The 23906-nt window shown below is 49.2% G+C and overlaps 1 protein-coding gene across 2 annotated transcripts in view; it reads left to right on the forward strand.

The window, feature by feature from the left end:
• CNOT11 (CCR4-NOT transcription complex subunit 11) overlaps positions 1 to 23906 on the forward strand; it is a 535329-nt gene that overhangs the window by 374640 nt on the left and 136783 nt on the right. The gene's annotated exons all lie outside the window — the stretch shown is intronic.

A 23906-nucleotide genomic window follows, 5' to 3' on the forward strand; every position in this document is an offset into this window, starting at 1 on the left:
TCCGCGCAGCCGCTGGTCCTTCCCTCTTACTTTCTATACCTGATAACTACATTATCTTGAGATTAGATGGAGAAACGCCAGAGGCGGCTTCATTGCCAAGTCTAATCCGGGATTCAGAGTAGCCATACAATCTCATGTCACGTAATGCGAACTGCTCACATTGAAACTACCCCTCACAAACTCGCTTACCCTTAACCTTGCACCTGATATATAGACCTCCTTGTCCAATTGGCTCCTTCGAGGAAGACATTACAATTATACTATCTGCAAATACTAAACCCACCTCGCAAATTCTAGGGCTAGGAGATTTCAACCTTGGTCTCAACGACCCTAATTATCAGCCTGCCCTGGCACTGACCAACACCCTCGTAGAAGTAGGCCTTACGCAAAGGGTCAATCAGCCCACTCGCGTAAAAGGCAGAACCTTAGACTGGGTGGCGGATCTCAATTGCGAACAATAATTGTCTATTTAACCTCAAACTTTGACAGACCATCTACTGACCTTCACCATCCAAGCTAGCCTATTACCTATCAAAACTAACCTGCTAGCTCCTCCACTCCTCACCACGAAGTAACGGAACATCACAGTAGACAAGCTAATGCCTCATCTATGTCATCTTAAACCCTCTGCCTGCCATCTCAGACCCAGCAATGCTAGTAGACTTGTACACCTCTATCACACAAGCTATAGACAATATTGCACCGCTCAAACTGTGCAAAGCCAAACCTAGAGCCCACCTGAATTCTTGGTTTACACCTCAACTCCAAGCCCTTCGAGCAGTTGAAAGGAAAGTTGAAGCTTTGTGGAAAACTTCCCTACAGTGGATAACAAAGATACCTTACTGAAAATGACAGCTAGATACAAAGCTGAAATACTACAAACCAAACGCGATACATACAATGACTGGATCAACAAAGCTAGCTCTAGCACTAGAGAACTCTTTGTCATTGTTAGGCAGAGCTTGTATACAGTACCCTTTGGAACCACTACACACAACTGACTACAGGTGTATGCAAAACCAACCTTTGGTATAAGTCTACTACACAGTTTTTGGTAGCAGAGCTGAGCAGCCAGGCTTATCTCATGAGGGAATGTGAGCTGTAAGGATGTTACACAGAGGTCTACAATCACATGTATTCAACTAAACTCTTACTCTCAAGGTTTCTTGGTTAAAGTTATTAATTTATTCAACAGTCGGTTATAAAACATTCACTACAAGGAGGCAATCTATATCACAGAAAAATATACTTCAGTACGTTACACGGTACAGGTCTGAGACATTTAAACTACTTTGAAGTCGGAGCAAAAAGTCTTAAGTTAATAAAGCGAATATTACAGTTACTCTTAGACATTCCTCTTGTCCGCCTCCTTCTCTCCCACTACCATGCTAACCTTACTCTCCGCTCTACCATTCTCGCCCTCCTTTTCCACACAGCTTTGCTGACTAGTTGCCGGGTGTACCTCAGTCTCACAGGTCCCTGGCATCCTCACCAATCATCTCGCACTGCCTCCAGCCTGCACTTGCCTCATTGCTACTGCACTTGGTCAATGACCCATGAGAGGGACATCTCCCAGCACTTAACCCAGTTTCTGACTGACTGGGCAAACTTTGACACCCCCCCCCCCGTACTGGTCCCCCCGCATCCCCTCTCCTGCACCGTCTGTGCACTTGCACGATGTGAGCGTACCTTGCCTCCAAGATCACACATCTGTCTTTCCCTGTCTCCCCTCCTTCCATGGTTGGGCCTCAATGCACTTGGAAAAACTGTAGAATCGTCGACGGACCTATTTTCTGTTATCTACACTCTACATTGTATTTTATACACTTACTCTGCCTGTGCTGACTTGTATCGTTCAGGAATTCTAGGGCTATGAATTAATGTTTTGTTTCCCCTTGTTCCCTTCCTCCTTGAGCGCTTTGAAACACTTTCCTTGTGTATAGGCGCTTTACAAATAAACATTCCCATACCAAAAGTAGATGTACCCTAAGCCCCACAGTACTTGTGAATTGAAGAATTGGTTGCAGCTGAATGCCTTCCTGTTGCTGTGTAGCAGACCCTTGTTCCTTGGTTGTGGTGATGTAAGGGAGGACGTCTGGCAGGCTTCTGCAGCATCACTCGAGAGAGGGACTTTGCAGCAATGGATTCTCCTTGATTCAGCTGCCTTTTGTGGTTTTGGTTCCTTTTTCTAAGTGCCATGAAGAATAAACAGCTCCTGGTTGGAAGTTACTTGATCCCTTGGTGCTGGACTCTGGTGAGGGGATTCTGGGTCAAGATTTCCTGCTTCTGTAGGGTCCTCTGAATGCCCACAAAGTTTTGGCCGGATTCGCCCTTCCGTAGACAACGCATTCGGTGATGGTCAGCGGTCCCCGGCCATTGACATTCTGCAGCCTTGGAAAGTTACAGCAAGTCGGGGTTGCACCAAAACGAAGCTTGTTTCAAGGCTAGTTTTGTCCTACCAGCCAAAGTGAGAAAATCATCCCTGGCGTGTCTACCCAGTCGAATCGAAAACTGGATTAGCACAGCTGCAAGGCTTCACTGAGCATTTTGCGGTCCAGGATTGTGCTGCTGGCGTCTCTTCACGTCTTCTTCATCAGATGTTGTCCTCCAGTTGTCGACTATGCCTCTAGTCCCAAAAACCTTGCCTTTCAAGCACGTTCCCATTCATTCACAGCGCTAGGCTGTCAATCACCCAAATGGGTGGCTGAAGCCCGGACAGCCAGCTGGCCAATCGGAACTGGTTTCATTCTGGCACACCAGGGTGCAGCGAGTAATTGCAGTTAAGGTGATCATCTGGGTAGGTGTCAGGGAGTGGGCTTAGAGGGGCATGTAGGGAGAGAGTTTGGATAGTGTGTGGGTGGGCTTGGGTGTATTGGGCAGCCATGGTCTTCGTGCTCTGGGGGCAGTGCCCCACATTCCAGTGCACAGAAAGAAAGGGAGTGGTGGGCGGGAATGCTATGCGAGGACTGGGGGGGTAACTCTCCCCTACCTACCTCCCATTAGTGAGGAGAGTGTGATAAGTCAAGTTAGGAGACGGAAAAGGTGGCATCTTGATAATAGGTTTCTTTTACTGAAAGAATGATCGTTAGGATGCCTTGAAACTTAACTCAAGCCTGCTGGCCAAATGCCTATTTTGGCTTGACTTTTGTCCCGACCACTTCATACAAATAAGAGAAGCGCATCAAAGATACAATGCCCACACAAAGGATTGTTGGCTGGTTTCTGAACCTACCAAAATGTCTCTTGTTCAAAAGACCAGGGTTTCATTGTTCTGGTCATAACACCAGGTTTCTCCAATGTTTGTCCCCTTTGGGGCTTCATTCTCGGGCCTGTCTTTCCTTTGGAATATCCAAACGCTCTGTCACAGTCTCTGGCTTGTTTTGGCATTCGGGTGTGTCCATGCCGGGTACTTTCTCTGGACTTTCTGCTCAAAAGCCTTGATACTCACTCCTCCTAGTCCTTTCCTGCTTGTTACCTCTCCCTGGGGTCTCTGGCTCTGCACCCTGTCTTGTGGACTCTTTCATGCCACCTGGGGGTCTGTTTACTTTTGCTCTGCCTTGAGGCTGGCTTTTCACACCTGCTTAGGGGTCTCTCACCCCGCCCCAGGGTTGGTTTGCTTTCACACACTCTTGAGGTCAGTCTGCCCACCAGCCGGTTCCCTGGTTCCTTTGGCTTCTTTGCGCTGCTCCTCAAGGCAGGCGTGTGACATGGCTTTGGATCCCGGCTTTCTCTTCGGGTTACACGTTGCTTGGCCCCTTCGCTCCCTTTTCTGCTACCGTTTGGTCGGGCGCCTGCGTCTCTTCCTCGACAAAACAGCTTGTCCCAGTTTGGGTGTCGTCCTGCCCTCGAGGCTTTCTGAGACTGTCCCTTTCTGGTCTCTTTCCCAGCACGGCTGTCCTTTATTCCGTAAGCTTCTCCATGCCCTCCTTTAGCTTGCTGGGTGTGCGCTTCCTGTCTCTTGCTATGCCTCCCAGGAGGAGTCCCCCCTCTCCCCGCCGCCCCGGCCTGTGCCTGTTCAGCGAGCAGATATTTTACTCTTCGTTACAGCCGATTGGATCTTTATTTTCCCTGCAGCAAGGGGAGGGGCAATTCCCTGGTCCGTCTCAAGTGTGTATGGTGCCTGAGAGGGTCCAGAAACCACACCAGTCATTCCTGTATACATTTGCTGTTTCATGGAGGTTACCTCGCATATAACCAACAAATCTGTTGGTTCCTGTGGGCAAGGGAGGATAACCTTACATCCCTGTCTTGGGATTGGCTGTCCTAAAAGGGGTGGGGGTGGTCACCCCAGTGGAATCCCACTTGCCATATCCCTTAGGGGTTGTTAAGCTTAGAGAGTCATCGCTCTAGTCCCAAAGGGGTTGGCTCCCCCTTCGGAAGAAGGGACAGAATCCCTGGATTCGTCCCAAGAGCCCGGGAATTGGCACCGGAGGGGTCAACCAAAAGGGATTTGGTGGGTGGTACCACTGGAGAGAGATTAGCTGGGTGCGGGTTTTGGGGAGTGAGCACATAGAACCCATATTAAACGTATTCCACCACAACGTGTGATTGCTCTGACATTTGTGATAGAAGGGCTTGCACTTTGCTGGTACACACCTAAAGGGGTAGGCGTCCTATGTTATAACATGTACATTTGAAAACATATCCTACGATTTAGCCATAGATATCTATGGTAGCAATGTATATTAATCTTAATACACTATTCCCACTTATTGTAAAGTTCACTTGCATATCAAACAATTGGATGAATGTTTGTTCTAATTTTCTACAAATTATAAAAGACTAGATTTTCCATTAATTTGTTTTTTTTAGTGTCAATATGTCTCATAGCAAAAGTCTCATATCTGACACGTGTTTCGAACTATAAGTTCTTCAGGGCTGTTTCGTACTGATTACAATTTTAGTAAATAATAGATGCATCGCCATAATTAGTCAATAGTATTAATCATATTAAAACCAAACGTAAACAAATTCAAGCAATGAGGAAAATAAAGACCAGAGCAAATAAAAAAATAAATAAGTAAAAAATGTTAGTTTCGCCAATCCGCCCACCTATGTGGTATGCAAACACTTCTGGCACTGGTTTATCCACCTGCACATGTAACACTTAAACAATTTACATTATTTAAGATTGCCTAGTTATTTCTGATTATCATTTTCAGCTGGTTCCTTAATTATGATCTACAGTACCATACAAGGCTCTGAGAGTATCTGAAGTTTGTTATAGCAAACATATTACATAATTAATTCCAATGAAGGACCATTAGTTCTGATTTAATAAATGCTCCTGTTGCCTACATTATAGCCAATGTCCTGATCATCCCCAAGATTTACCTGTACTAATTCAATTGTGTGATAATCTAGATCCCCTGCATTTACGATTTATGCTTAAACGTCATTTGTAGTGAAGTGTACCACAATACTGTAACTAGTGTGTTAGCATCAATAAGATTTCCTATGTTCTTAGTAAACCTATATAGATACTTGGTCAGTTGTCTGTTTTATCTGGAAAGACCTGCGTTTCGTATCTTTTATGTTTTAAGATTAAAGCTAAGTGCACTGGTTTTCAAAATTGCATAATATAAGGCACTGTTCTCCATTGGCAGTAGATATAAATATGTTCTTACTCATATTGGTTACCTGTTCATGAGATGGTTTTTCCTCATAATGTACTATTAGTTTCCAGTGTACGGTAATACTCTCGGGTTTCCCGTTAATGGAACAAGTAAAGTGTACCTTAATTGGTTCGGGGGTCACCACAAATGCGTGTGTGAGTGAAATGAAGGAGGCAAATCCTCTACTCTAACAAACTTGTTAATTTCACCAGTTTACTTCTGTCTTTTAAGAATCGTTGGATCCATTTCTTCAATGCACCGTGCCATTTGTGAAGTTGCGCTTGGGTGCCTTCTTCGATCTAATACTTGTCTTTAGAGACAGAAAAAGGACGATTACTAATGCCACACGTAATCTGGCTTTCATGCGCCATCTTGTGTGATACACTTATTTGTGGAAACGGAAAATGCATGAATTTTGTGGAACTGCTGGCTCTGGATGCCATCTTTCGATAAGACCTGATCCTGTTCCAGAATCTGGACTTGCTCTGTTCACAATGAACGCCATCTTTGAAGTGTTATGCATAATGATGACATTTGAATATATCTAATATAATGTGTTTTTTTTTTTTTTTTTTTTTTTTTTTTTTTTTTGGTCACTGTAAGGACACTTTAAAATGGATACTGCTGTTCCTCGAAGTAGTATTTTTTTCTGTTTTTCTTGTAAAGCAGTTTTGAAGTTCATTGAAAACTCAGGACATGCGCGTTTCTCTTTACCGCTAGTTGAATGCTCACTTGGATCGCTGTCTGTGGTCACAGAATCACTACAAGTTGCCATTCCAGTCTTTTACAATCTATGAAATCTCGTATTAATATATGGTTATAAGTTGATATCATGCCAATTTAGACATTGAATTGTTACATGCTTTATTATTGCATTTACCACTGTTTCTCCATGATTTGTCCGACTGTGTGCCAATTAAAACATTAATTTCATTATCTCTGTTCAGACCATTATTTTCTCAAAAAAGTTTGAAGATTAATCTAGCTTATCTCATTTCACTTCTGTCCCCTACTCTTATAATTCTGTCTTCTTAAATCCAAATAAACAAATCCCATCAATGTCACCACCACTTCGTTCATCTATTCAACGTTGTGAAAGTGGGTGCTGTTGTTTGTGCAGATTACATATAGGTGCTCTTCTTCGTCTCAATTCTCTGTTGGTGCTTGCCACAAGACTTTTTGCAGAAGCAGATTGTTTAATATATCACATAGGTAGCCTTGCAATCGATCCATTTCTAACAATTTTTGATTTGTTGCGGTGGTACATTTGCCACATTTGAAGATAACTGTTGCATTGGTTATTAACCATCTATTTTCACTGTTGGTATTATGTAACTGATATTTTGCTTAATGATGCGCCCCTCTCCTGAATACTATCTTGGGGTCTGTCTCTTATAACATTTCATGTATCACTGCCAGGAGTAAAATGTCCAAATGTTTGGTCAGGATTTTATGCATTATTAGGCTGAGTGCTTCGTTATGAACCAAACTAGTTGATTATAGACTCAGCAGTTCTGTTCTCTTACATCTCCTTGCATTCTCTGATGCTATCATTATGTCTTTGATAGTCAAACCTCTTCCCAATAGTAATGACCTCTTTTTCCCTACCATTCCTCCTGGCTCTTAGCTCCCCTTTTGTTATGTTTCTAATTGTACTCCTTCTGTGTCCACTGGTGGCATGAAGGACAGAATTAACCCTGGTCTATTTTTGCTACAGTTTTGTCAGTATTCTATTACGTATAAGGATCTAATTTCTTGCTTGATGCGTTTTGCACCAGAGTATCTTCAGGTATATGTATTGTAACAATATAAATATTCAATAATCTATTTACAAGTGAAATATTACAGAAGAGTAGATGTCGCAATGTTCCCTTGATGGAATCTTGCACTCATACAGAGGGCGCAAATGAATAGGCTGGTAAGGTATACCTCCTGGTTCTCCAAGGATACAAGGGGAAATACAAATGTTACTTTTGGTGGAGGGAACGTAAACTCCCCCACCCCCAATCCTAATGTGCCCAAGATAATCCTATCTGTATGTTGTGTGCAGATGGGCACACCCCACCTGTGAAATGCTCTGAAAAAAAGAAGCTTCGCAGTGTTCAGAAGGAACACAACCCAAACACTTCTACAGGTCTGGAGAAGTGTTGGTGCCTGTGGACACCAAGCCTGTGGCCAGGCAAAAATGGAGTCAGGAGTAAATGTTCCAACACGTGCATACAAACCAGGACAATCCATTTAATCTTTTCCAGAAAACGCAATCCAAGGTAGTTGCAAGAGCCCATCAAAACCAATCCAAAAGGGAGATTAAAAGGTTGTTCCAGAGACTGGTCCAAGATCAGTCTTTAAGTCAACCAAAATTGTACAATCCAGACTGGGGCAAACCAAGACAATTGAGCACTGTCAAAACTAGTTAATCCAAATCCTGTCGTAGCACTTCCCACAAAAGTGTTCACTTCCCTGCATCCTTTGTACCAGGATTTGCGGGCTTCAGCAATGACTGACATCAGCACGTTCTGCCGTGCTTGGCTGATGACGTCATTGCGCCAGATGTTATGGGCACACAGCCGCCTGTGGATGATGGTGCAGAGACAATTGTTTTCCAAGTCTCCATGGCAACCACCATCCGTCGGCAGCGGTATTCCACTGCTTAACAGGGCGCCTGCCATTGCCAGGCTAGGTCCTGATGGACTACTCCCAGGGCAGATTTGCCTTGTTGTCTTCATGAACTGGAAGATGTTGTAGCAGCTGCATTCCAACACTGGCTAAAGTGGAAATTCTATGTGGTCGAAAGGAATTTACTTTTGTGGGTTTTCACATTATCTTTTTGTTCAGTGAGTTTTCCGAACCTGCTTTGCTCGGGATTTCTGAGAAGCCAACCTAAAGGTGCAACCGGTTTCACGCTAAAGTCTTTGACCAAACTCTCAAGGATGGAGCAGCCAAACGCTTGGGCTTGGGCACAGGAGCAGGTGGGCTTGGTTTGATGTTTAGTCAACAAGAGCAGAGTCTGCTAAGGAACCAAGGTCCCAGTGCTGCAGAGAGGATTTTGAGGTGGGAATATTTTATTTGCTAATTTATGAATTTGAGAGTAGATTCAAATTAAAGAGTAAAAAGGAGTTTTCTCCCTTGCAAGGGAGTAAGCAGTATCAGAGATCCATTCAATGTATTGTGAAGACATCATAAAGGAGGACACAGACCACAGATTCCAGATTCAAAACAATACATTTTATTAACTTAAATGTCAGGATAAAAAAAGGCCTAATTTTCCCTATGCTAAGGTGGGATTTACCAACCTAAATAAAACTAAGGAAGGTTTGAGTCAAAGAGTTCAATTTAGGAATCTGTCTGTGTCCAAACCCTATACTTGCCCTCACAACTATACATGTAAAATGTGGAGGGATGTCAAAAACCAAATTAACAAGGGGTGGGGCTGGGGGTGAGGGAGGGCATACTGGGAGTCCATCTGCCAGACATTAGTCCTGGTTACGAGCGCCTTGCCCAGATTCTTTAGCTCACTATCTTTCACAGAGAAGAAATATCCAAAACATATGTCTTTGACCTGCCCTTGGGCAGTCCAGCACCAAAATGCTAGGCAATTCTCCTCTGAACAAGAGTACCAACAGCAACCCCAGACACGTGTTTCGGTCTGGTTGGACCTCATCAATAGGGTGGAGCTGTGCCTCTCTAAGAATAGTGATCAAGGGATCCACGTCCGGATTACCCTAGTACCTTAGGGTGAGACCCAAAGTTACTTAAAATAGAACCCACCCTTGTTTTTTGCATATTTAAGTAACTTTGGGTCTCCTTCAGTTACTAGGGCAATCCAGACGTGGGCCCCTTGTTCACTATTCTTAGAGAGGCACGGCTCCACCCTACTGATGAGGTCCAACCAAACAAACAAGTGTTTGGGGTTGCTCTTGGTACTCTTGTTCAGAGGGGAATTGCCTAGCATTTCGGTGCTGGACTGCCCTACGGCAGGACAAAGACCGATATGTGTTGGATAGGTCTCCTCTGTGAAAGATAGTGAGCTCAAGACTCGGGGTAAGTCTCTCGTAATGGGGACTAATGCCCAGGCAGGGGGACTCCGCGAAACCCCCCTTGTTTTTGGCAACCAATATAAAAACCGTGTTTAAGTTCTGAGCTTCTACCAGCTCCCAGCTTCTTTTCGGCTCCCTTCCCCAAGTTTGAAACAGTTCCCCAAAGAAAAGTCTCAGTTTCCTTTCTTAGATTTATGATGCAATCGTATGATTCAGGTCTTGGGGTTCCCTTCCACAAGATTCAAGTGATACAGTTCAAATCGAATACAAAGTATCCTGGTCTCCACAGTTCAATAAATGTTGGTTTTGATTGTAGCCTACATACAGATTGACAATTCCACTTTTCTCCAGCATGGGGTCTGGCATGGATTCACATGCTCATGAATATTCCCCGTCGTCAGGCTGGGAATCCTCGGTAAAGAAAAAATCAGTTTCACTTCTGAACTGTCTTTCTCTTAACAACCATTCACTGGTCTCTGGGTCATACTGCCTCCAGCTAATGACTGCCCTCTACCTAAGCCCCTCCTCTGGCAGCCATCTTCAGATGTTTACTGCACGTTCACGTGTTGGGAGTCCTCGTGCTATAGCTCTCGAGCTTTTACTGCGTTTTGCGATTTTTCTAAGAGTTTACTGTATATTTTCGGTCAATTGAGCCTCAAGCTCCATAGATTAACCTTTTCGATCAATGGGGACCCGTTTTTGGATTCTTCAGCGCCCCCTCAAGGGTGGATTTTCGTACAGTTTCTTCTTGGACGATTCCAGAAGCTTCTCCATGGCCTACACCGCGTGGATATGACAGAGGAGAAGGACTCAGCGCCTCTCGTCAAGGTTTGCCCCGGCTGTAATCTACGTAATGTCTTTTCGGACGATGGACAGTCCCTGTGCCTCTACTGCCTGCATTCGGACCAGATGCATGTGGCCGACGACTGCATGGCCTGTCGGGAAATGGTGCCGCGCACGCAGGCCGATGAACGCAAGTGCCTTAACGAGTGGCTGCAGGCCAAGGCCCCTGCTCTGGGTGAGTCCCGGCGTCATGCCTCCCCTGCCCAGAAGAAGAAAGCGGGGCAGTCTTTTAAGACCTTTGAGGGCACCCCTGCCGCGGGGCTCAACATAAGGCGGAGCACCGCAAGTCCACTGCCTCTGGGAGCAGCGTTGCAACAGGCTCCTCAGCGGCAGGGCGAGTTCAGCGTCTCCAGCCCCTTCGACCACGAGCCAACGCTCAGGTTCTTTAAAGGGGAAGTCGGACTATCCGGGCAAATTTTTGGAGAAGACCCAAGCCGGACCGATGGAGAAGGCAAAGGGGGAGCAGGGTCACGACCCTCCCCTTAAGGTGAAGGCCGCAGATGCGGTCAAGACCACGAAGGTCCAGGTGCACCAGGCTAAGACCCACACTTCCATTGAAGTAGTAGCAGCGTCCCTCGCGAAGGCTGCTGGGGGCGGATTTGCAGGGCACAGCACCTAAGGTGAGGGTATCCCTGCCTGCCAGGAGGGAGTTCTCTTTCCAGCACATTGAGGATTCCGGAGAAGGTGATGCCCATCATTTCACCGAAACAGTCTCCCCTGGTTGCAGAGAAGGTGTGGGGGGGCACAGTAGTCCTCCAGGGCATGGGAATTTCCTCAGAGGAAGAGCTCACCAGCCTCCCGGTCCTCAAGGAGGGGAGATACGTCGAGAGCAGGCGCTACGGGGTGATCCCAACGAGGGTGATGACGAAGGTGGTGATGACGAAGGTGGTGATGACGAAGGTGGTGATGACGAAGGTGGTGATGACGAGGAGGAGACGGACTAGGAGCAACAGGGCGGGGACGACAGAGCAGATGCTAAGCCGCCAACGCCCCGGTCCCCGTCGCTTCCACCCCAGCAGCCACCTGGGGATATCTCTGTGGACATTCTGACGGCTCTGCATAACCTGTGCTCGGAAATCCAGACAAGGATGCCTCTGGCACCGACGGCCCTGCCTGTGGCCATCGGAGGAACCACCACCCGAAAGGAGGAGAGTTCACCCCCTCTGCCTTTTCACCCCTTGCCTCCCTCTCATACACAGAGGGATGACACGGAACCGGACATGACGACGACTGACACTGGTACGGACAACAACGGCAGCCTGGGGGAATCTCCTGTCTCCGCCGGCCAGATCTTAACTGCCCGACAAGATTGGCTCTTTCCACGCCATGATCTCCAGGGCCTCTGAGCTGTTCCCACTCGTCCCGGAGGAGAAGAGGGCTTCCTTTAACAGCGCCGGGAGGTGAAGAGGAAGACCGTACTTTCAATCCCGTTATTGGATGACATTTGGGACGAGGGTTTGTCCCTCATGAAGAACCCTTCAATCAGCTCTGGCAAAGAGGGATCACTACGAGAAGAAATACAGGGTGCCGGACTCTGCGCCCAAGTGCTTACTGTCCCAGCCGTCTCCAGACTCTGTGGTTTTGTTGGCGGCCAAGAAGTCATCTTTGGGCTGATCCTCGTCAGTGGCCTCTTCACAACACATCCCCGCACGCCTCCCCGACAGTGAGGGGAAGAAGTTGGATGCCATGGGATGAAGAGTGATCTCGTCGGCAGCAACGACCATCAAGGCCACTACCGCCCTCGCAGCCCGCTACAACAGGGTACTTTGGTTCAACATGGTCCCCCTCCTGGACTTCCTGACGACAAGCAGCTGAGGCGTTTGAGATTCTACAGGAAGGCTAAGTGGCTTCGGACCATGCCATTACAGTGACCACCGACATTGCCAACATGAGATTCTGCCAAATGGGCAATAGCGTTTGCCTTTGTTGGCGAGGCTGGCTGAGGGCCACAAATTTCAGCCAGGATGTTCAGTCAAAGGTGTTGGACATGCCCTTCGACAGGGACAATTGGTTTAGAAAGACTGTGGGTGAGTCTCTCAATGCCATCAAATCAGACAGTGAGACGGCTCGTGCCCAGGGCACGCTTCACCTGCAGTGGCCGTCCTTTTGCAATTCTGGAGGGAAATCCCAAGGTTCCTCTAAAGGATTCCGATTTCATGATCCCAGCACAGAAATACAGATCCCATTCAGAAACACTTGAGAGGCAGGGAACTTAATTTCTATCAGTGGGTCAACAGTGACTTCAAGCTTGACTCACGAGGCATGTGCCTAAAACTTAGCATTGTACCCATAGGCTCATTACACTTACATTATCTTCCCTATCTTCATCCATCATGGTCGCCGCTAATCCCATAAGGTAACTCGCAGTGCATGCTACACCTGTAGCAGAGGGAGCTACTTAAGCCTCGCCTCTGCCGAAGCTCTCGCTTTGCGTCTTCTCCGCTGACAGCGGATAACGCTTCCAGCGATCTCCTGACAGAACCTGTCAACAGAAGAAAACGAATCAAACATATTCGTTCCATAGCAAAATCAACAGAATAGCAGAAAAACTGTAAAGACTTACTGAACCGAAGTTTTCCAAGAATTTTCCTCGGTCCGCAGTGATATATTGAAGTCTCTGCATCTCCTGTCAGAAGCTCCGTCGCAGCCGCAGTATTTTTTCTCTCGGCAGCCTTCGTCCGCGGCCGCAGCGTTTTCTTCTGAAAGTTTCCACAGCAATTCCCTGCATCGTCCGAAGGCATTTTCTTCCACAGTTTCTCCAAAGACCTTCAAAACAAAGGTATTTAATGAATTAACTTGTTAAAAGTAAATGAAGTATCATATGTGCTTACCTGAAGTCTCAGCAAGGCTTTTCTTCGCTTATTTTTACTGCGCTTGTTTCTGAAGGCAGCTACTACTCAGTTTTTTCAACAAACTGACGTCATTTAATGTTTCTTTAAAAAAACGAGTATAGCTGCAGCTTTTCCACATCTGAAGCGCTTGTTAGGGAACCACGAACCTGCAAAGGATAAAAGGAAATTCTAGCAAGAGAGATCTCTCCAACGTAGGGACCATTTCTAATTTGATTAACTATAAACAATTATTATTCTTACCAAGAGACTTGCCCTTGATACTTTAAAAGAAGTTTTGGACGCTATTCAGATGAGTCTTTCAACGCCATTACCCCCTCATAATAAGTCACCTACCCAACGACCCCCTGTAGAATACAGGATGGAGAGATCCACAAAACAAAAGCGCAGGTGAGAAGGGAGGGTCATTTTCAAGGTACACTGTATCACCGTTATCAGTTTGTGAATGGAGATTACAATAGTGGTTTTGTTATAATTGGTGTTTCCACAGAACTAGTGCCCATAACACAGGTCCTCAGCTGAAAAGGCATTACGCTCTCACGGAGACTTAAGGTAAGCGTTACATCGCAGGAGGTGTCTCTTTCTACCGTCAGCCCACCCCCCCCCCCCCCGCTCATCGGACCAGGAGACCTACAGGGGCAGTGCTGAGTCTGGAGGTGGACATTGTAGTTGCCAAGGCCCCCAAGCCAGCGCTTCTTCGCCGAAGCAAGATTGAACCGGCCGTGGAGTCGGGCCCCCACCCATGCACCCCGGTGGTAGGCCGGCTGGCGAACTTCGTCAGCATGTGGAAGACCATCTCCACCGGCCGTTGGGTGCTGGACGCTCTCGCCCACGGAGACACCCTAGAGTTCCAACGGAAGTGTCCACGGATGCCACCAGTGGCCCGTCAGGAAAGCCTGCTGCTGGAGGTACGGGCCATGATCAGAAAAGGGGCGATTGAGCTTGTCCCGAAGAGGCTTTGGGGCATACTCTCATTATTTCCTCATCAGAAAGAAGACCGGCGGTTGGAGGCCCATTCTGGACCTCTGCCGTCTGAAGGAGTACATAAATTCCCAAGAGTTTCGGGTGGTGACTCTTCAGCACGTGCTAGGACAGCTGGAAGAGGGGGATTTTCTATCGTCGCTGGACTTGGAAGATGCCCATTTTCACATCCCCTTACACAAGGGACACCACAAGTACCTACGTTTTGTGGTTCAAGGACAACACTACCAGTTCCAGGCCTTTCCCTTCGGGTTGAAGTCAGCACCACAAGTGCTCACCAAGTGCCTGGCCCCGGGGGCGGCTCAGCTACGTCTACAAGGGATCCACGTGTACCTGTACCTGTAAAACTGGCTCATCCACTTGAACTCAAAGGACATCACTGTTGACCACAAGACGAAGACAGTCCAACTCCTGACGGACCTGTGGTTCTCGATAAACTTTGCAAAGTCCTGCTTGACTCCATCGCAGGACGTGCGGTTTCTGGGAGCCTGACTCAACAGTATCGTGCCTGGCGTCTCCATCTCCAGAGGACAGGATTGTGGCCATCTTGGGCAAGGTACAATGGCTGTTGGCCCTGAAGGTCGCAAAGGTGAGGTCTATCAAGTCCCTACTCGGCATGATGTAGTCATGCATATACCTCATTCCGCTGTGCAGGTTGCGGATGCGTCTGCTGCAGGAGTTCCTCGAGGCCTGTTTGATTCAAGTGGCGGGGAGCTTCGAGGACAAGATCACACTCGACAGCGTTTCCGTCGAGCGATACGGTGGTGGAGAGTGCATGCACATCTGTTTTGCAGGCATGGATTTCCAGACCCCACCTCATCAGGAGATGGTCACGACGGACACCTCCGTAGAAGGATGGGGAGCACACTCTTGAAGTTTTCATGAAAGAGGCATGTGGCTACCAGAGAAGTAGTTGCACATCAACGTGTTGGAGCTGCGGGCAGTGTTTTGGGCCCTCAAGGGCAAAGTGGTAAGGGTCTTCACAGACACAACACCACCACAATGTTCTACATTTGGAAGCAGGGGGTAACCAGATCCTCGGCGCTCTCCAAAGAGGCGCAGGACCTTTGGCACTGGGCCGTAGCCCAGGGGATTTTCCTCATCCTGTTTCATCTAGCAGGAATGAAGAACACCATCGCCGACTCTCTCAGTAGGGAGCTGCGCTCTTGTCACGAGTGGTCACCTGTTCCACAGATGGGGCATTCCCTAGATCGATCTGTTTGCGACGGTGACAAACACCAAGTGCCAGAGGTTCGCCAGCAGGTTTCCCCAGCTGGTGAGCATGGGCGACGCATTCTCTTTCCCCTGTGACTGCCTGTTTCTGTATGCGTTCCCTCCGTTGCTGTTGCTTCTTCGACTAGTCAATGAACTCAGACTGTCCTGGTGCAGGATGATCCTTGTTGCACCGGCGTGGCCGAGACAGATATGGTACCCAGACCTTCTGGACATGACAGCGTCCCCTCCAGTCAAGCTTCCAGCGGAGGCTGATATTATTGCCAGAGAAGGAGATGTGATTCTGCACCACGACCCAGGATCGCTGAACCTGAAGGCCTGGCTCCTGAACCACTAGAGTTTGGGGGCTACTATCTCCCAGCGGATTGTAAGTAGTTGCTCGCCAAGGCCAGAGCTTCATCTACTCTCAAATGCTACGGGCACAAGTGGAAGAGGTTTGCAGTTTGGTGCTGTACTCAGAAGATCAACCCTTTACGAGTCACTGCTCCGCAGGTGCTCCCGTATTTGTTGTTGTTGGCCAAGGCAGGACTAGCCCATGCTTCCATCAAAGTTCATGTGGCGGCTATTTCCCGCTACATCAGTTCTCCTGGACGATCATCCTTGGTCGCATCGTTTGGTCAAGGAGTTCATCAAATTACCATTTCGCATGTTCCTGCCGGTGAAGGCTCTGGCCCCGGCGTGGGGGCTCAATGTGGTGCTTACTAGGCTCATGGGTCCCCCATTCGAGCCTATGCATTCGGCGCCATTGAAGTTTGTCGTGGAAAACAGATTTTCTTGTGGCCAACACCTCCGCACGACGAGAGGGATAGATCCAGGCTCTCTTGTAAAACCACCTTATTTGACATTCCACGAGAGGAGGGTGGTGCAACGGATGCATCACTCCTTCATGCCCAAGGTGCTGTCGGACTTTCATCTAAAGAAGCCCTTGGTGTTACCTGTATTCTTTCCAACGCCTTCATTGCTGGCTGAGAGGACTTTGCACTCGCTGGATGTGGCTATAGCGCTGAAGTTCTATGTGGACCGCACAAACAGTTTCCAGAAGCCGTTGCAACTTTTTGTGAACGTTGGCCCTGTGAACCATGGGAAGGCCCTCTCCAAAGCTTCAATTTTTTAAGGTGGCTCTCCGGCTGCATCACCCATTGTCACTGGTTGGCAAACGGACTGTTACCTGGCTGTCCGAGAGCCCATTCGACGAGAGCGATTGCTGCAACTACGGCATTCCTTTCTGGTGTGCCCCTGCTTGACATCTGCAGGGCTGCTACGTGGAGGTCGATGCACACCTTCACCAAGTTCTACTGCATCGACAGGGATTCCAGGGAGGAGTCCAGAGTCGGCTAAGTAGTGCTACGCAACCTTTTCGCTTGAATGTGAGCCTGGTGAAGGAAGTAATAGATGCTTAATGTTGAGATGCTTAAAGTTGAGCCTTGCCGTCTCCCGTGTATTCTTTATTCATGAGCATGTGAATCCATGCCAGACCCAATGCTGGAGAAGGAACAAGTTACTTATCTGTAACTGTTCTTCAGCATGGGTCTGGCATGGATTCACATGCGAACCCTCCCTCCTACCCCTCTGCAGCTCTTCTCTTGGTTCTATTGCCACTTTACGTGCTACCAAATCTGAAGATGGCTGCCGGAGGAGGGGCTTAGGTAGAGGGCAGTCATTGGCTGGGGGCAGTATGACCCAGAGACCAGTAATTGGTTGCTAGGAGAGAGTTCAGAAGTGAAACAAACTGATTTCTTTTCTTTACCGAGGATTCCCAGCCTGACCGGGAATATTCATGAGCATGTGAATCCATGCCAGACCCATGCTGGAGAACAACAGTTACAAGTAAGTAACTTGTTCCTTCTCGCATGGGCAGTTTTATGTGTCCTGTTCCAGAGTGAGCTCACTTAACTCTCTAGTGGTTCTCCCTTCAGGTGCTAGGATTACTAATGTAGTTTACAAAGAGGTACTCCTAGTTTTTTTTTTTTTTTTTTATAGTTTGCAGATGCCAAAGAAGTCTTTTATTTTTTTAGCTCTCTGTTTGTAATTACAACACACTTTTCTGGACGCACATCAATGGAACAACTATCCAATATGCCCCAACTAACGTCTGCAATAAACATTGCTTATTACGTTAAGACATTAACCTTTAAATTATATTTCGTACAGTTTGAACAAAAAACTTCTTTTAAAAACAATTGTACCAAATCCTTATGTGCAACGAATATAGATATATAGATATATAGATATAGATATTGGGGGTTGGCTCTAGCCCCATAACAGTTGGTGGGCTGACATTGTTGCCCAAGGTCAGCATACCAGTCTGGGGTGTGCTGGCGATAGTGAAATTTTACCAACCCCACCAATTCGCCCCGCAAAGGGTGAGGTGCGTGCCTGTGCTATCAGTATGGGTGATTTTGTGAGATTGCCGATTTTGCGATTTTTCAAAAATAGGAAGTTGGGACACGTTACATACACAGGGCTATAGCATACCCCCGCATGCAGGTCAGCTACAGACCTGGGCAACGCTGGGTGGGTACTGTTAGTACACACTATTCGAGGGGATTGGGTCCTCCGACGTATTCCATATCTATGACAGTAATCACCACAGCTGTGCTGCTTCGGAAAATCATTCGGCGTCTGCGTCCTGCGTCGATACGCTGTCCTCGAGGGCCTCCGTCGAGCCAACGTCACCAGATGTTATAAGTAGGACGCCCGAAGCCTCAGTTCCGTTTTTTCCGCGAATGTGTTCGCTTCGGAGATCTCGGCGCACCTCGATTCTACTGAATCCTGTTTTTTTGGTTCTTCAAACCTGTTTCTTGGTTGCTACTTGTGAGCATGTCGTCTTCGGCTTCTTCCATCCCACGGTCCGGGCTTAAGAAGTGTCGGGTGTGCGGGTCCAAGATGTCGCTAACAGATGCGCACGACGCTTGCCTCTGGTGCCTCGGGGAGGACCAAGATACGGACGACTGTGTCGACTGCCAATCGCTCACATCGAAGGCCTTGCAGGAGCGTAAGAAGAAGCTGTCGTTCGGTAAGGTGGCCAAGCCCTGGAAGTCGCGTTCCACTGGTCTTTCGACGGGCGATTCGAGGGGTGACTCTGCGCATCGTCGTCGTGAGTCCGGGGGTTCTCGGTCTGGGAGTCGGTCCCGCCATTCCTCTGCCTCGTCGAGGCACTCCAGGAAGCGCCGTCACAGGTCGCCTTCCCCGTCCTCTTCGGAAGACTCTACCCGTCGGCAGGTTGCTTGTCCCAACAAGCCTTCCACTCCTGAGGAATGGGATTCCTTCCGAAAGGAGATGTTGGCGATTTTTCAATCGCAGGGCTTCGGTGCATCCGCGCCGTCTGAGGACGCCGGTCGTGGCCGTGCTAGAGACACCGCTCATCCGCCTTCGGGCTCGAGCAGTCGTTGCAACCACCGGGCGCCTTCGAGGTCCCAGTCGGACAAGGATGGTCGCTCTAGGCATGCCTGTTCCAGGTCCCGGCCCTCGAGACCGCGAGAACCTGTGCAGTCTTCGAGGAAGACGTTGACGCCGGCGGCACCAAGGTCGTCAGCGGACTCTCTCGAGGTCCCGCCTCCATGGAAGTCGTCGACGCCATCGGCGCCCAGGCTGTCGAGAGACACGCTCGGGGCTCTGCCCTCGCTGCCTGTGTCGAAGCTGTCGGCGCCACGCTAGACGCCGATTCCATCGACGCCCTCGACTCCTTTCGAGGCAGCTTTGTCGGGGATGCCTCGTGGTACGGGGGAACCCCCAGAAAGGCTCTGGCTAAGGCAAAACATGTCTTTGTTCCTTTTTCAGTTCCCTCTTTCCAGCCTCTAGATTATATTTCTGAGGTGGATGAGGGGTCTGAGGAAGGTGAGGTTCCTGCAGAGGTTCCTGATGGCCTCCTTTCTGGTCATAGCCAGCTTGAGGACCTGCGCCAGTCATTGCATGACGCCAGTGGGCTCGACACCTCTCTGGAGGTGGAATTTGGTAGGCCTCAGCGTGGCACGCATGCCGACTCCTCTTTTCGGTGCCTGATGTCGAGGGTCAAGGATTACCTGGGGTGGTCTGCCCCCTCTGGGGATTTTCAGCAGGATGACTTGACTTATATCCTCAACCAAGGTCCCCCAACTGACCCGGTACTGCCTTTCCATATGGCCTTGCAGAGAAGGGTGGCTGCGGCTTGGACTTCTCTGGAGAGTGTCCCGGGAGTGAGCAAGTCCTTGCCGAAGAAATATCGCCCAGCAAGTGGCGACCCCTGCTGCTTGACAGGGCACCCTACTCCAGAGAGTTTGGTGGTGCAGACGGCTATGGCCCCAGCAAAGCAGGCGTCCTACCCTACCATCCCTCTTGATAGGGACGACAAACGTTTTGACGGCTGGGCGAAGAAGGTGTTTTCGTCTGGGGGTATGGCGCTTTAGGCTGCCAACTCCGTTTGTGCCTTGTCCCGTTTCACGCACACTCTGTGGAACTGTATTTCCCTAGTGGCTGATCATATTCCCAAAGGGGAGGAACGGGGTGTTTTCCTTGCTATTGTGCAGGATGGCAAGGATGCCATGTGTGAGTCTCTTCAGTCGGATCTGGACATGGTTGATTGCGTCAGCCGGTCCATGGCGGCGAGCACCACGATACGCAGGTTTGCGCGGTTGCGGAAGTCGGGGTTTGCTCCTGATGTGCAACATTCCCTTTGATGGTGACCATCTTTTTGGCAGCAAGGCTGACTAGAGCCTTGAGAGGTTGCAGACCTCCAAAGCTGCAGCAAAGTCGTTGGGCGCTGCAGTTCGCCAACCTCCGCCTTTTTGTCCTAGGGGACAGCAATGGAGGGAAGGTTCCTTTTGATATTACTCGTCCTTTAGTAAATGGAGAGGGGCTGCAAGTCAAAGGGGCAACCGTAGGTGTGCCAGAGGTGGAAAACAAGGTACTCTAGCTGCCAAGGCCGCGCAAGCAGTTGCCTCTTTGCCCTCAGGCACTGCCGCAGCCGCTTCAGCTCATTCATGAGGCCCATGCTTCTCCGGTGGGGGAAGGCTGGCACAGCATCTTGTGGAATGGCGTGCCATTACTTCAGATATGTGGGTTCTGGAGATCATAGCCCACGGCTACTGTCTTCCTTTCCGGAAGGGGCCTCACAACAGTCCACCAGGGAATCTCTCTTTGAAGAGTCCGGATCCGCTCCTTGCGCAGGAAATTCAATCCCTGCTGGAGAAAGGCACCATAGAACTGGTGCCTGTAGCGGAGAGGAACAAGGGATGGTATTCCCCTTATTTTTTATTTCTAAGAAAGACGGTGGATTGAGACCCATCATGGACTTGCGCGGTTTGAAAAAGCTCCTCAGGAAGGACAACTTCTAGATGGTTACTCTCTCAAGTCCTCCAGGCCCTTCAACTTCAGGACTGGTTGGTGTCTCTCGACCTCCAGGACACTTATTTTCATGTGCCGATCCATCCAAAGCACAAGAAGTACCTGAGGTTCGCGGTTGGCGACTCGCACTTTCAGTTTCGGGTCCTGCCGTTCGGATTGACCTCCGCCCCGAGGGTCTTCACCAAGCTCATGGTGGTGGTGGTGGCAGCGCATCTCAGGAAAGGGGGGGATTCACGTCTACCCCTACCTGGACGATTGGTTGATCAGGGCGCGCTCTCCCGAGCAAGTCCTGGTTCATCTGTCCGTCACCTGCCACGCCCTCCACAAGCTGGGCGTCTCCCTCAACTTAAAGAAGTCCCACTTAACGCCAACACAGCGGCTCCAGTACATCGGAGCGGTGCTCGACACATCCCTGGGGCAGTGTTTCCCTCCCCAGGTAAGGGCTCTTCACGTTCAGCAGATGGTGCACAAGTTTCAACTTGCCCAGACACTACCGGCGTTAGAGTTCTTGAGGTTGCTCGGCCTCATGGCATCCTGCCTTCTTCTGGTGCCAGAGGCCAGGTTGCAGAGGAGATCTCTGCAATGGGCCCTCAAGCTTCAGTGGTCAGTCCTCCGGCAGGTTGTCGACCCCGTTCAGGTGCCGCCCTCGGTCGCCCAGGACCTTCTGTGGTCGGCCGTCAAAGGCAATCTGATGAGGGGGGGGGCTCCATTTTGGCTGCCCTGGCCGGAGGTGACGATCGTGACGGATGCATCCCTCACGGGATGGGGAGCACATGCCAACGAGCTGACAGCGGTCGTTGGTCTCCGTCGGAGTCCAGACTCCATATCAATCTGTTGGAGCTGAGGGCCGCCAGGCTTGCCCTGAAGGCTTTTCTGCCGACTGCGAGGGAAGAATGTCCTGATTCTGACGGACAACACAGTGGCCATGCACTACCTCAACAAAAGGGGGGGGCAGGGTCACTTCCTCCGTGCAGGGAGGAGATGCAGCTCTGGTTCTGGGCCATCTAGCAGGAAATTTCGATCTCGGCAGTTAATCTGGCCGGAGATGAAAAAGAGACGGCCTACGCTCTGAGCAGGCAGAGCACGATCTCTCACGAGTGGGAGTTGGATCAGGAGATTCTCCTGGAGATTTTCGCCCTTTGGGGGGACCCCTCAAGTGGATCGCATCGCCTCCAGAGTCAACCGGAAGTGTGAAAGATTCTGCTCGCGGGAATTTCCTCCAAGAGGAGCCTTAGGAGACACGTTTGTTGTGGATTGGTCCTTCCCACTGCTCTACTTCCAGTCCCCGTCATCCGGCAAGTGCTGCGGAGGCTATGGAGGTTCGGTTCCCGGATGATCCTCATTGCTCCGGCATGGGCCCGGTGGACGTGCTACCCGGACCTTCTCGACTTGTCCATCTGCCCTCCACGCGTCTTCCCTACCGAGACGATCTGCTCTCACGGGAGGGGGGGGGTCAGGTTCTCCATCCAGAGGTCAGATCCCTCAACCTTCACGCTTGGCTTCTGAAAGGTTGAGGTACAAGGATTGGGACCTCCCTGAAGACGTGATGGAGGTGTTGCTTTCGGCCAGACGGCTAGCAACAAAGTCCCTGTACCGTTGCCGTTGGAGAAAGTTCTGCGACTGGTGCAGGGTTAAGAATGTGGATCCTTTTTCATGTGACATTCCTGTGGTTCTGTCTTTTTTGCTTTCTTTAGCCCACAGGGGCTTGAAAGCGGGTACCGTTAAGGGTTACCTGGCGGCGCTGTCCATATTTAAGCGCTCGTCTGAGGAGTGTTCTTATTTTAAAATTCCTTTGATTTCTCACTTTCTGAAAGGGCTCACTAATGTGTTCCCTCAGTCACCTTTCCAGGTGCCCGGTTGGGATTTGAACCTTGTTCTGAAATTCTTTATGGGTGCTCCGTTTGAGCCTTTGCATTCTTGTCCTTTGAGGCTGTTGACCCTGAAAACTGTTTTTTAGGTTGCGGTTACTTCCGCTCGCAGAGTGAGTAAGTTACAGGCACTTTCAGTTAAGCCACCCTTCACTGTGTTTCATAAGGACAGGGTTGTCCTTCGAGTTAATCATCCTTCTTTTCTTCCGAAGGTGGTGTCGGAATTTCATTAAAGCCAGAAGGTTATTCTTCCGGCATTTTATCCTACTCCGCATCCTGATAAGGAAGAGGAGAGGCTCCATAGGCTGGATCCTAGGAGAGCTTTGAGTTTCTACATTTCACGCATGTTTCGGGTCAGAGTGGACGATCAGCTCTTTATTGGTTACACTGGAAGGCGTTTGGGACAAGCTGTGACTAAGCAGACTGTCTAGATGGATTATCTTGCTAATTTCTGAATGCTACTGTCTGGCGGGTAAGGACCCTCCGGTAGGCTTACGGGCCCATTCTACTAGGGGTATGGCTGCCTCTACCACCCTGCAGAGGGGTGTTCCTATTCGTACCATCTGTGATGCAGCCACATGGGCTTCGGTCCATACTTTTGTACGTCACTACTCCCTAGATTCGATCCATGGGCAGGATCTGGCGTTTGGCAAGGCGGTCCTTTACTCTGCAATTTGATTGGGCATTCTAAATTTGTATATTCTAAATTCTTTTCCCTCCTCCTGACGTTGGTACTGCTTTGGGAGTCTGTCATAGATCTACAATACGTCAGAGGACCCAATCCCCTCGAAGAACAAGTTACTCTCTCTTACCTGGTAACGTTCTTTTGATGGGATGGACTGACAACGTATTCCATAGCTCTCCCTCCCTGAATACCCCGCTACAGAATTTCTTATGCGACTGCAGCTTACGTTTCCGCAAGGCTTTCTGTGATCATACTGGCAGAAGATTGGTGCCACACGTTCTGGGGAAAAAACTACAACTGAGGCTACGGGCATCGTGCGTCCTACTTATAACATCCGGTGATGTTGGCTCGACGGAGGCCCTCGAGGACAGCGTATCGACGTCATCGACGCAGGACGCAGATGCCGAAAGATTTTCCGAAGCAGCACAGCTGTGATAGATATGTCATAGATATGTCATAGATATGGAATACGT

Source organism: Ambystoma mexicanum, chromosome 7p, assembly GCF_040938575.1.
Source record: "Ambystoma mexicanum isolate Mex_15411 chromosome 7p, UKY_AmexF1_1, whole genome shotgun sequence".
In the NCBI taxonomy this organism is placed as follows: Eukaryota; Metazoa; Chordata; class Amphibia; order Caudata; family Ambystomatidae; genus Ambystoma; species Ambystoma mexicanum.